Source organism: Macaca mulatta, chromosome 2 (assembly GCF_049350105.2).
Source record: "Macaca mulatta isolate MMU2019108-1 chromosome 2, T2T-MMU8v2.0, whole genome shotgun sequence".
NCBI lineage: Eukaryota > Metazoa > Chordata > Mammalia > Primates > Cercopithecidae > Macaca > Macaca mulatta.
Genome location: NC_133407.1, coordinates 48,653,241 through 48,666,721, shown reverse-complemented (window position 1 = coordinate 48,666,721; position 13,481 = coordinate 48,653,241).

Sequence of the window (13,481 nt, the reverse complement as noted above, 5' to 3'; positions counted from 1 at the left end):
TTCTTCATGTTGGCCAGGCTAGTCTCAAACTCATGACCTCAGGTGATCCACCCACCTCAGCCTCCCAAAGTGCTGGGATTACAGGCATGAGCCACCGTGCCCAGCCTCTTCCTTTTGTTATCCTTTCACTTTTGGCTGAGAAAAAAGGTTTGCTTATGCCTAAAAAAAACACTTCTCTCCTTTGCATATTTTCAACTTTGGTTCACTATTAAAATGTTATCATTTTCTTATCAATTCTATTCTTCTGGAATTCTATAGTTTACGAATTCCTCACAATTCTTATTCTATGCATAGCACTGTTAATTTTATGTACTCAAATTTAAAGGTATTGTTAACTCAAGGAATTGAGGTGGAATAAAAGATGCATACTTCTGTGTAGTGGGCTATATAATACAATGGTGTAACGTGACAACTTAAAAGTGGGATATAAATGGGTTTTGCAATAATGTATCATACTTTATATTATTTAATACTACTATATTACTTAATAAGCAACTAATAGTGTCTCAGTAGAAAGAGCGTATTTGAGCTGGCTAGCTAGATTTCTATGCTTTCCAATTTCTAGGTCTCTTCTACAATTAAAAATTAGTCTACATAACAAACTAGAATGAAACGAATACTTTAAAGTTTATTTATTATTTTATTTCCTTGCAGTTACTTTTAAAAAAATGTTTTGAAAATAAACCTAATCTCGTGGCTCTTTGTCTGTCAATAACAAGGAGAAACAAGGAAAAAACGATAAATCCTTGCTTGGTGAACCAGAGTAAAATGAAGCCATTCAGTCATTTAGCTTATATTACCAGGTATAAACTATGATGCCTTCATAAATATCTATCTAATTCATTTTAGTGTACATGATGGATTTGCCTAATCATTCACTTTGAAAGTATGGTTGGCAAATAAATTATATGAAGAATCCATTCAGTTGAGTGAGAAACAACTTTTCTAAAAAAAAAAATCTGAATGTATGTGGAAATGCACAAGTTGGCAATGTGGATAAGAATAGAAGCAAAGGGTTGAGATATATTGTGCTTGAAAATACAGAAAATATCAGGGGGCAGGGCCAAAATGGCCAACTGGTAACAGCGGTCTTCAGAGGCTCCCATCAGAAAAAAACAAAACAAAACAAAACAAAACCCCATAATAAGCCTGTGAATCCTTCACTGGCACCCAAGGTATCCAGGTTGTCTCATCCGTCTCATCAGAACTGACTAGGAGTCTAGCGTGACCAACAGAGAGAAGGAAGAATAGTGTGGTGCGGCGACCCACCTGAGAGTCACACAGGGCAGAGGAGCCCCCTTCCCCCAGCCAAAGGAGGCAGTGAGTGAACATGCTACCCAGCCAGGGAAACCGTGCTTTTTCCACGGAACTATGCAACTCATGGATCGGAAGATCCCACTCGCAAACCCACACCACCGGGACCTAGCGTCCCAACCCCAGAACCCCAGATCATGCAGATTTGCAACAACCTCTTAGCTGAAATCTGCTTAAGCCTACTGAACTCCTGCAGGGAGCCGCATCCAGCACCGCAGCTGCAGCTACCTGCTGTCTAAGCCATTTATTTGGGCTCCTTTGGGGAGGGCAGCAGCCAGCAATGGGACTCGCAAACTGCTTAATACACTAAGCTCCCTGGATGGGGGAAGAGCGGCAACTATCTCTATAGCTCCAGGCTGAGCTTTTCCCCTGCTGAAGCCAGGGAGGCTGGAGGGCTTGGTCCCAAGACTTGTTCCCCAGAGCCCAACACACCATGGGTTGCAGTCTGTGGGCAGAGTGCCTCTTCAGGCCTGGCCCTGACCCATCCTTCCTCATTGGCAGGGGCTTCCCTGCAGGAGCTCCAAGAACTCCAGCCAGAGGCTCAGGGAAAGAACCCAGATGTCCCTGGGCCTGAGTTCCTAGGAGGAGGGGTGGCCGTAGTCTCTCTTGACTGGCACACTTACCCTTTCCTCCAGTAGTTCTGAGGAATCCAGGCAACCCAGAAAAGTGGGTTTCCCCCCAGTGAGGCACAACCGCTCCACCAAAAACAAAGTCTTGTTAAATGGGTCTTGTTCCCCGTGCCACCCAACTGGGTGAGACCCTCCAACAGGGGTTGTCAGACACCCTATACAGGAGCGATCCTATTGGCATCAGTTTGGCACACCTCAAGGTCAGAGGTCCCAGAAGAAGAAGCAGGCACCCATCTTTGCTATTCTCTGGCCTCCATGAGTGACATCTTCAGGCGCAGGAGCCAATCAGATGAATAGGGCCTGAAGGGAACCCCAGGCAAACTGCAGTAGTCCTACAGAAGAAAGATTTGACCATTGCAAGAAAAACAAACAAGCCAAAGGCAACAACAACAGCATCAACAACAACAACAAAGTCCCCACAAAAACCTCATCCAAGGGTCAGCAACCTCAAAGACCAAAGCTAGACAAACTCACGAAGATAAGAAAATGAATGAAAAAATGCTGAAAACCCAAAAGGCCAGACTGCCTCTTCTCTTCCAAATGATCACAGTATCTCTCCATCAAGGGCAGAGGACTGGACTGAGGATAGGACGGACAAATTGACAGAAGCAGGCTTCAGAAGCTGGGTAATAAAAAAACTATGCTGAGCTAAAGAAGCATGTTCTAACCCAATGCAAAGAAGCTAAGAATCTTGATAAGTGATTACAGGAATTGCTAACTAGAATAACCAGTTTAGAGAGAAACATATACGACCTGATGGAACTGAAAAGCACAGGATGAGAAGTTCGTGAAACATATACAAGTATCAATAACCAAGTCAACCCAACAGAAGAAAGGCTATCAGAATTTGAAGACCACTTTGTTGAAATAAGCCATGCAGACTAGAACAGAAAAAAAGAATAACAAGAAATGAACAAAGCCTCCAAGAAATATGGGAATTCATAAAAAGACAGAACTTACAATAGATTGGAGTACCAGAAGGAGATGGGGAGAATGGAAACAAGATGGAAAACAAACTTTGGGATGTTATCCAGGAGAACTTCCTCAATCTATCAAGACAGGCCAACACACAAATTCAGGAAATACAGAGAACACCATTAAGATACTCCATGGGAAGATCAACCCCAAGACACATAATCATCAGATTCTCCAAGGTCAAAATGAAGGAAAAAATGTTAAGGGCAGCCAGAGAGAAAGGCCAGGTCACCTACAAAGGGAAACCCATTGGACTAACAGTAGACCTCTCAGAAGAAATTCTATAAGCCAGAAGAGATTGGGAACCAATCTTCAACATTTTTGAAGAAAATAATTTTCAACCTGGAAACTTACATGCAGCCAAACTAAGCTTCATAAGCGAAGGAGAAATAAAATCCTTTTCAAACAAGCAAATGCTGCAGGATGTTGTTACCACCAGACATGCCCTGCAAGAGCTCCTGAAAGAAGCACTAACTATGGAAAGGAAAAACTGGTCCCAATAACTGCAAAAATGCACCACAGTAGGAAGACCAATGACACTATGTAGAAACTGCATCAACTAGTTTGCAAAATAATCAAATAGTAGCATGATGGCAGGATCAAATTCACACATAACAATACTAACCTTAAATGCAAATGGGTTTAATGACCCAATTGAAAGACACAGACTGGCAAACTTGATAAAGAGTCAAGACCCATCTCAGGCCCAAAACTCCTTAAACTGATAAGCAACTTTCAGCAAAGTCTCAGTCTACAGAATCAATGTGCAAAAATCATAAGCATTTCTTTACACCAGCAACAGACAAGCAGAGAGCCAAATCATGAGAGAACTCCCATTCACAATCACTACGAAGAGAATAAAATACCTAGGAATACAGCTAACAAGGGATGTGAAAGACCTCTTCGAGAAGAACTACAAACTACTGCTCAACAAAATGAGAGGACACAAACAAATGGAAAAACATTCCATCCTCATGGATTGGAAAAAATAATATTGTGCAAATTGTCATACTGCCAAAAGTAATTTTTAGATTCAATGTTATTTCCATCAAAGTACCATTGCCATTCTTCATAGAATTAAAAAAAAATATTTTAAATTTCATATGAAATCAAAGAAGACCCCGTATAACCAACACAATCCTAAGCAAAAAGAACAGAGATAAAGACATCAGGCTTCCTGACTTCAAACTATAATACAAGGCTACTATAACCAAAACAGCATGGTACTGGTACCAAAACAGACATGTAGACCAGTGGAGCAGAACAGAGACTTCAGAAATAACACCACACATCTACAACCATCTAATCTTCAACAAACCTGACAAAAACAAGCAATGGGGAAACGATCTCCTATTCAGTAAATGGTGCTGGGAAAACTGGCTAGCCATGAGCAGAAAACTGAAACTGAACCCCTTCCTTACACCTTATACAAAAATTAACTCAAGATGGATTAAAGACTTAAATGTAAAACCCCCAATCATTAAGAGCTCTAGAAGAAAACCTGGGCAATAACATTGAGGACATAGGCAGGGGCAAAGACTTCATGACAAAAACGCTAAAAGCAATTGCAACAAGAGCCAAAATTGACAAGAGAGATCGAATTAAACTAAAGAGCTTCTGCATGACAAAAGAAACTATCATCAACCTACAGAATGGGAGAAAATTTTTGCAATCTACCCATCTGACAAAGATCTAATATCCAGAATTAACAAGAAACTTAAATTTACAAACCAAATAAACAGTCCCATCAAAAAGTGGGCAAAGCATATGAAGACACACTTCTCAAAAGAAGACATTCACACAGCCAACAAACATGAAAAAAAGCTCAACATCACTGATCACCAGAGAAATGCAAATCAAAACCACAATGAGATACCATCACCAGTCAGCATGGCAATTATTAAAAAAGTGTCAGGAAACAATAGACATTAGGAAGGCTGTAGAGAAATAGGAACACATTTACACTGTTGGTGGGAATGTGAATTAGTTCACCCATTGTAGAAGACAGTATGGAATTCCTTAAGGATCTAGAACCAGAGATACCATTTGACCCCGCAATCCCATTACTGGGTATATACCCAAAGGAATATAAATCATTGTACTATGAAGACACGTGCACATGTATGTTTATTTCAGCACTATTTACAATAGGAAAGACATGGAGCCAACCCAAATGCCCATGAATAACAGAGTGCATAACGAAAATGTGGTACATATACACCATGGAATACTATGTTGCCATGTAAAGAAATGAGATCACGTCCTTCACAGGGACATGGATGAAGCTGGAAGTCATCATTCTCAGCAAACTAACACAGGAACAGAAAATCAAATACCACATGTTCTCGTTCATAAGTGGGAGTTGAACAATGAGAACACATGGACACAGAGAGGGCAATGACATACAACAGGGCCTGTTGAGGGGTGGGATGTGAAGGTAGGGAACTTAGAAGACGGGTCAATAGGTGCAGCAAACCACTATGGCACACGTATACTTATGTAACAAACCTGCACATTCTGCACATGTATCGTGATTGTTTTAGAAAAAATAAAAAAAGAAAATACAGAAAAATGTATTTTTCACTGATTATTTTTCACTGATTACAATTATATATGAATGCAACCAGTTATGAGGTAATAAGAAAAAGAAGAGCAGCTCTGGTAAATATTTATGCCTGTAATTAAGTATTATATAAAATTATAAATTCTTTGTAAGAATTTGTATAATTTGTTATAAATAAATATATATAATCTCAACTTTATATTCATTAATGAGTTGTATTAAAAACTGATGCTCACTAAAGAGTTTAGGAAAATAAGGACAAAAATAATAAAAAGGATCATATTCCTGCAACTGTTAAAAAAGCAGCAAACTACTACTATTTTAACAGGTTCTCTTTTGGGTTTCTTTTTAAGTCACACATAATGTTTGTATTAGTGAACCTTTTCTAGAGAGACAGAACTAACAGGCCAGATGTATATATGAGGGGGTGTTTATTAAGGAGCATTGACTCACGTGATCACAAGGTGAGGTCCCACAACAGGCTGCCTGCAACCTGAGGAGCAAGGAAGCCAGTGTCCGTCCCAAAGTTGAAGAACCTGGAGTCTGATATTCGAGGGCAGGAAGCATCCAGCATGGGAGAAAGATGTAGGCCGAAAGACTAAACCAATCTAGTCTTTCCATGTTCTTCTGCCTGCTTTTATTCTGGCCATGCTGGCAGCTGATTAGATGGTGCCCACCCAGATTGAGGGTGGGTCTGCCTTTCCCAGTCCAGTGACTCAAATATTAATCTCCTTTGGCAACACCCTCACAGACACACCCAGAAACAATACTTTGCATCCTTCAATCCAGTCATGTTGACATTCAATATTAACCAACACAATGGTTTTCCTTTTCTTTCTTCCCTGTCCCCAATATAACTCGTACATACCAATATAACTGGCAACATAAAATTACATGGTAAGTTCTAACCAGTGGAACAGTTTTTCCAGATGGTTATATGTGCCCCACTACATGCTTATTTCTCAAATAAAATATACTAAATTACGATAAGATTGTTTACATTATTTATTACTAAATTAGAGCCTCAGTCTCTTCATATTCATATGAGTGCATTGTATATCAAATTTCATCATGCATCATTTTATTAGATGATGGCTCTTCTCAGAACTGTGCATAGTTACAGATCAGTAAAGTAGTTCAAAACAATGTTGTTGCTTCTACATCATCTTCTAAAATTGTTTTACTCAGAGGAGGCACTTTTGTTTTGTTTTCTCTTTTGCTTTCATTTGTGGTTTTTCTCCATTCCTGACATTAAGTGGAAAAAATGAGTTACATAAATATTGCAGTGTTTAAATAACTTGATAGATATAATCCAGAAAGTAGCAAAAATTTACATTCAAACACGAATCAGCTAAACCTGAATTCCATTTATTTTATATTACAAATTTAATTAAATAAATAATTTAGTGAAAACAACATAAAAATATATCAGCAATTGTTTCATAGCTTTTTAAAGATTTGCATCGGTTGAGGTATTCGAGGTTCTTCCTTTCTGTGAGAAATTTAATTTTCTTATGTTCCTCAAAATCTGCTATTCTGTTCCCAAAAAGAAGGTGGTGCTTGATTATAGATTCTATACATCTGATTGAACTTACAATAATAAATAAAACTCAGTATAGCATATGCTTTAAGAATTTTTATGCAAAATGTAATGATTTTACTCAATATATAATGTTAAATAATAAAACATTAAATCATAATCTCAACTTTGACTTTTTCACATTGGCATGCTCTTAAAGATATGTCAGATAGAGGAGAGGTGAGGGATGGTGAATTAAATTCTATTGCAATTATCCCCCTGCAGAAGAGTCAATTTGAATAACTATTCACCTGTGGAAATATATTCACAAAAGCAGAAAAAAAAAAACACAGAAGCAATCACAGTGCCTGACTGTAGCATAATAATAAGAAGATATGGATTTAAGAGGGTGGAAAGAACAGTTTTACATTATTTGTACCACCCCTATCTCTACCCAGGCAGGGCATCGTGGAGAGAGTTATTAGCCACTTAGGAGAAAGAGAGGAAAGTGAGAATAGGATTTTGCCTAGAACCCCAGCACTGGGCCAGCCACAGTAAAACCCAGTGCCAGGCAGATCCTCGTGATCCCATATTCCAGGCCAGTATCCATGGACTGAGACTATGGACCTGCCTTGGCACCAGGCTAGCCCACAAAGCCCTAGGTTTCAGGCTTATATGGTGAAATTGATCTCCAGACTGCACTATTACTAGACCAATATCAATGGCCCTGGGCTCCAGAAAGCCCTCAACAGCAGGAAGGCATCAGCAGTCTTCAGCAGTCCTAGGACTCTGGCTAATCTCAGCAATTCACCTGCCATAGCAGCTTCACGTTTTTGATGCTGGTTGGAGCTACACTGGGCTTCTGGTGCACCCCGGTGCCACACTGACTGCAGGGCTTTCCCAGAGAAAGCCAGTCTGTGAAGGCTAATAAAAAATTAATAGAGAGATTGAAATAAAAATTATAAAAATCAAAAATCAAATAGGAATGCTATAACTAAGAAAATACAATAAAAAATAAAACTGCAACAGGGAACATCAATGACAGAATTGATCAGACAGAAGAAAGAATCTGTGAACCCGAAGAAAACTTATCTTAAAATGTAAAGTCAGAGGTGAACAAAGAACAAAAGAATGTCAAAAGTGAGAAAAGCTTATAGGACTCATGAGACAACAACAAAGGAGTAAAGATTTTACTTACAAGAGTTAAAAAAGGAAAAGAGAAAGGTAAAGAGGCAGAAACTTGTTTGAAAAATAGTAGCAGAGAATTTTCCAAATCTGAAAATCTAAATGTAGAGGTAGAGGAAGGTCAGTGGTATCCAATCTAATTCACTTCAAGGGGGATTACCTCTAGACGTATTACAGGTTGCACATTCTTTGTTCAAAATAATTGGGACCAGAAATGTTTTTCATTTCTTATTTTTAAGAAATATTTGTAGATAACATACTGGTTGAATATTGATAATCTAAAAATCCAAAATCTAAAATGCTGTGATGAACATTTTCTTTGAGCATCATCTCAGCACACAATAAGTTTTAATTTTTTTAAAATTTTGTATTTTAGATTTTTGAAGTAAGGGTATTTAACCCATATAATCAGATTTTCAGAGATCAAAGACAAAGAGGGAATCTTGAAAGCAGCAAGAGAAAATAAACAAATAATATATAAGAGAGTTTCCATATGGCTAGTAGCAGACCTTTCAGCAGAAACCTTATACTCCATGAGAGAGTGGGAAGATATATTCAAAGGGCCAAAGGGATGCACACACACACACACACACACACACACACACACACACACACACACCTGTCAACCAAGAATACTGTTCCTAGAAAAATAGTCCTTCAGAGCTAAAGAAGAGATAAGAGCTTTCCTAGACAAAGACAAGCTAAGAAATTATCACCACCAGATGTATCTTATAGGAAGTGTTAAAGGGAGTTCTTCAGGCTGAAAGAAAAGGACACTAATGAGTAACACAACAACATCTGAATGTATAAAATTCACTGGTAAAAGTAAGTGCACAATCAAATTTACAATATGCTAACAAAGTGATAAAGGTGTATAAATTATGATATATTTGGTATAAAGTTTAAAAGACAAAGCTATTAAAATACTAATAGCTAAAAGTATTTGTTGAGGAATATGCAATACAAAAAAAGTAAATTATGACATTAGAAATTTTAAATGTGAGAAGGGAAGTAGAGTAAATTTGTAGAGTATCTTTGTTTTTGCTTTGTTTTAGTTTCTTTTTTCAATCAAAGTTAAGTTGTCATCAGCTTAAAATAGCCTATTGTAATTATAAGATTTATTTAATACATTTCATAATCAATGCAAAGCAAAAATCTGGAGTAGCTACACAAAAACAAAAGCAAGGAATCAAAATACTGCAATAGAGCATATCACTTAGCCACAAACGAAGACAGCAAGACAGTAAAATAGGAACAGAAGATATTAAAAAAATAAAACAACTAAAAACCAATTTACAAAATGGTAGTAGTAAGAGCTTACCCATGAATAATTACCTGGAATGCAAATGGATTAAAATTACGCAATGAAAAGGCACAGATCCAAAAAAAAATAGACCCAGATATATACTGTCTACAAGATAACTGATTTCACTTGTAAGGAAACAGATAAATTGAAAATGAAAGGATGAAAAAAGATATCCCACACAAATGGAAAACAAAATAAACCAGGAATACTCATACTTATATTAGATAAAATAGACTTTAAGTCAAAAACTGTAAAACAAGACAAGAAAAGTCATTATAGAACGAAAAAGTACTCAATTCAGCAAGCTGACATAACAATTGTAAATATATATGCACCCAACATTAGAGTACTTAAATATATAAAGTAAATATTAATACATTGGAAGGGAAGAATAGAATATGAGGCAATATTAATATGAAACTTTAACATCTCCACTTTTAGCAATGGACAGATCTTTGAAACAGAAAAAAAAAAGTTAAGCTTAAAGTACATTTTATACTAAATGTTCCTAACAGAGATATACAGAATATTCTATCCATAGCTGCAGAATACATATTTTTCTCATTGACACATGGAACATTCTTCAGGACAGGGCATATGTTAGCCCACAGAAAAACTCTCAAATGTAAGAAGATTAAAATTTTATAAGTTTATTTTCTGATAATAATGAGGTAAAATTAGATATCAATAACCGGATACATTCAGAAAATTTGCAAATACATGGAAATTAGATATGCTCCTGAAAAACCAGTATGTCAATGAAGAAATTTAAAGGAAAATTTAAAAAATTTCTTAAGACAAATGAAAATGGAAAAACAAAATATGACAACACATGTGAAACAGCAAAATAATTTCTTTTTTTTTAACTCTATTACATTTTTCTTTCCAACTTTTATTTTAGGTGCAGCAAAGTACATGTGCAGGTTTGTTATATGGATAAAAGTGCATGTTGCAGGGCTTTTGTGTACAAATTATTTTATTACCCAAGTAATGAGCACAATACCTGATACGAAGTTTTTCAGTTCTTACACCCTTCTTACCCTCCATCCCCAAGTAGGCTCTGGCATCTATTATTCCTGTCTTTGTGTAGAGGTAAACTCAGTGTTTAACTCCCACTTATAAGTGAGAACATGTGATATTTGGTTTCCTATTCCTACATTAATTCACTTAGGATAATGGCCTCTCCAGCTCCGACCATGTTGCTGCAAATGACGTAATTTCATTCTTTTTTATGGCTGCATAGTATTCCATGATGTATTTGTACCACATTTTATTTATCCAGTCAACCACTGATGTGCATCTGTGTTGATTCCATGCTTTTGTTATTATAAATAGTGCTGTAATGAAAATGTGCATGCATGTGTCTTCATGGTAGAATAATTTCTATTTCTTTTGGTATATACTTAGTAATTGGATTGCTGGGTCAAATGGTAGTTCTATTTTAAGTTCTTTGAGAAAGCTCCAAACTACTTTCCACAGTGACTGAACTAATTTACATTCACACCAGCAGCATATACGCATTTCCTTTTCTCTGCAACCTTGCCAACATCTGTTATTTTTTGAGTTTTTATTAATAGCCACTCTGTTGTGAGATGGTATCTCACTGTGGTTTTGATTTGCACCTCTCTAACGATTAGTGATTTTGATTAATTTTTCATATGCTTCTTTGCTATGTGTATGCATTCTTTAAAAGAGTGTCTGCTCATGAATTTTGTTCATTTCTTAATAGAATAGTTTATTTTTGGCTTGTTAATTTTTTAAAGTTCCTAGTGGGGTATAGATATTATACCTTTGTCTGATGCATAGCTTGCAAATGTTTTCTTCCATTTCATAGGTTGTCTGTTTACACTGTTGATAGTTTCTTTTGTTGTGAAGAAGCTCTTTAGTTTAGGTCCCACTCGGTGATTTTTGGTTTGGTTGCAGTTGCTTTTTGGAGACTTTATCATAAAATATTTGCAAAGCCCTACATTCTGGATCGTATTTTATTTCTACTAGTTTCTTTCTTTCTTTTTTTTTTTTTTTTTAACTGTTTTAGCTTTTACATTAAAGTCTATAATCCATCTTGAGTTCATTTTTCTCTATAGTGAAAATAAGGAACCCAGTTTTAATCTTCTGCATATAACTAGCCAGTTATACCAGCACCATTTATTGACTAGGAAGTCATTTTCTCATAGCTTGTTTTTATTGACTTTCTTGAGGATCAGATGGTTGTAGGTATACAGCTTTCTTTCTGGGTTCTCTAACTTTTTCCATTGGAGTATCTCTTTTTACACCAATACCATTCTATTTTCGTAATTGTAGCCTTGCAATACAGTTTGAAGTTGGGTAGTGTCATGCCTTCAACTTTGTTCTTTTTGCTTAGATTGCTTTGGCTATTTGAGCTATTTTTTGTTGAATACAAATTTGAGAATATTTTTCAAATTCTGAGAGACATGTTAGCCTAATGCTAGGCTGACAGGAATAGCATTAAACCATGAAGAAATTCAAAACCTGAATAGACCAATAACAATCAATGAGATCAAAGCTGTAATAAAAAATCTCCCAGCAAAGGAAAGCCCAGGATCTGATGGCTTCATTGCTGAATTTTACCAAATACTTAAAGAAGAAGTAATACCACTCTTTTTTTTTTTTTTTTTTTTTTTGAGATGGAGTCTCGCTCTGTCGCCCAGGCTGGAGTGCAGTGGCCGGATCTCAGCTCACTGCAAGCTCCGCCTCCCGGGTTCACGCCATTCTCCTGCCTCAGCCTCCTGAGTAGCTGGGACTACAGGCGCCCACCACCTCGCCCGGCTAGTTTTTTGTATTTTTTTAGTAGAGACGGGGTTTCACCGTGTTAGCCAGGATGGTCTCGATCTCCCGACCTCGTGATCCGCCCGTCTCGGCCTCCCAAAGTGCTGGGATTACAGGCTTGAGACACCGCGCCCGGCAGTAATACCACTCTTACTCAAAATATTTGAGGAAGAGGGAATACTTTCGAATCCATTTATAAGGGTAGTATTATCTTGATACCAAAACAAAAGACACATTAAAAAAGAAAACTACAAGCCAATATTCATGAGGAACATTGATGTCAAATTCTCAACAAAATAATAGCAAACCAAATTCAACAACACAATAAAAATATCATTCAAGGCCAGGTTTAGTAGCTCACTTCTGAAACTCCAGCAATTAGGAAGGTTGAGGCAGAGGGTTACTTGAACTGAAGAGTTTAAAACCAGCCTGGGAAAAGTAGGGAGACCCCATTTCTCCAAAACTGAAAAAAATAGCTAGGGATGTTGGTGTATGCTTGTAGTCGCAGCTACTCAGCAAGCTGAGGTGGGAGTATTGCTTGGTCCAAGAGCTGTGATCTTGCCATTGCCACACTACAGCCTGGGTAACAAAGCAAGACCCTGTCTCAGAAGGAAGAAAAACGTAAGATAATTCCTTATGACTTAGTGGTATTTATCTCAAGGGTGCAAGGATAGTTCAACATAAGGAAATCAATAAACATTATACATTATATCAACAGAATGAAGGACAAGAACCATATGATCATTTCTATTGATGCTGAAAAGCACTTGATAAAATTCAACATCCTTTCACAGTAGGAACCCTTAAAAAACTGGGTATAGAAGGAGCTTATACCATCACAATAAAAGTAATTTATGGCAGACTCAGAGCTAATATCATACTGAATGGGAAAAACCTGAAAGCCTTTCCTGTAAGATCTGTGAAAAGACAAGGATTACCACTTTTACCACTGTTACTCAATGTAGTACTGGAAGGTCTACCTAGAGCAATAAGACAAGAGAAACACATACATGGCATCCAAGTTAGAAAGGAAAAAGTCAAATTATCCTTGCTTGCAGGTGATATGATCTATATTTGGAAAAACGTAAAGACTCCAAAAAAATTACTGGAACCGATAAGTTCAGTAAAGTTGCTGATACAAAGCCGACACACAAAAATCACTAGCATTTCTCTATGCAAACCAGAAACAAATTGAAAAGAAAT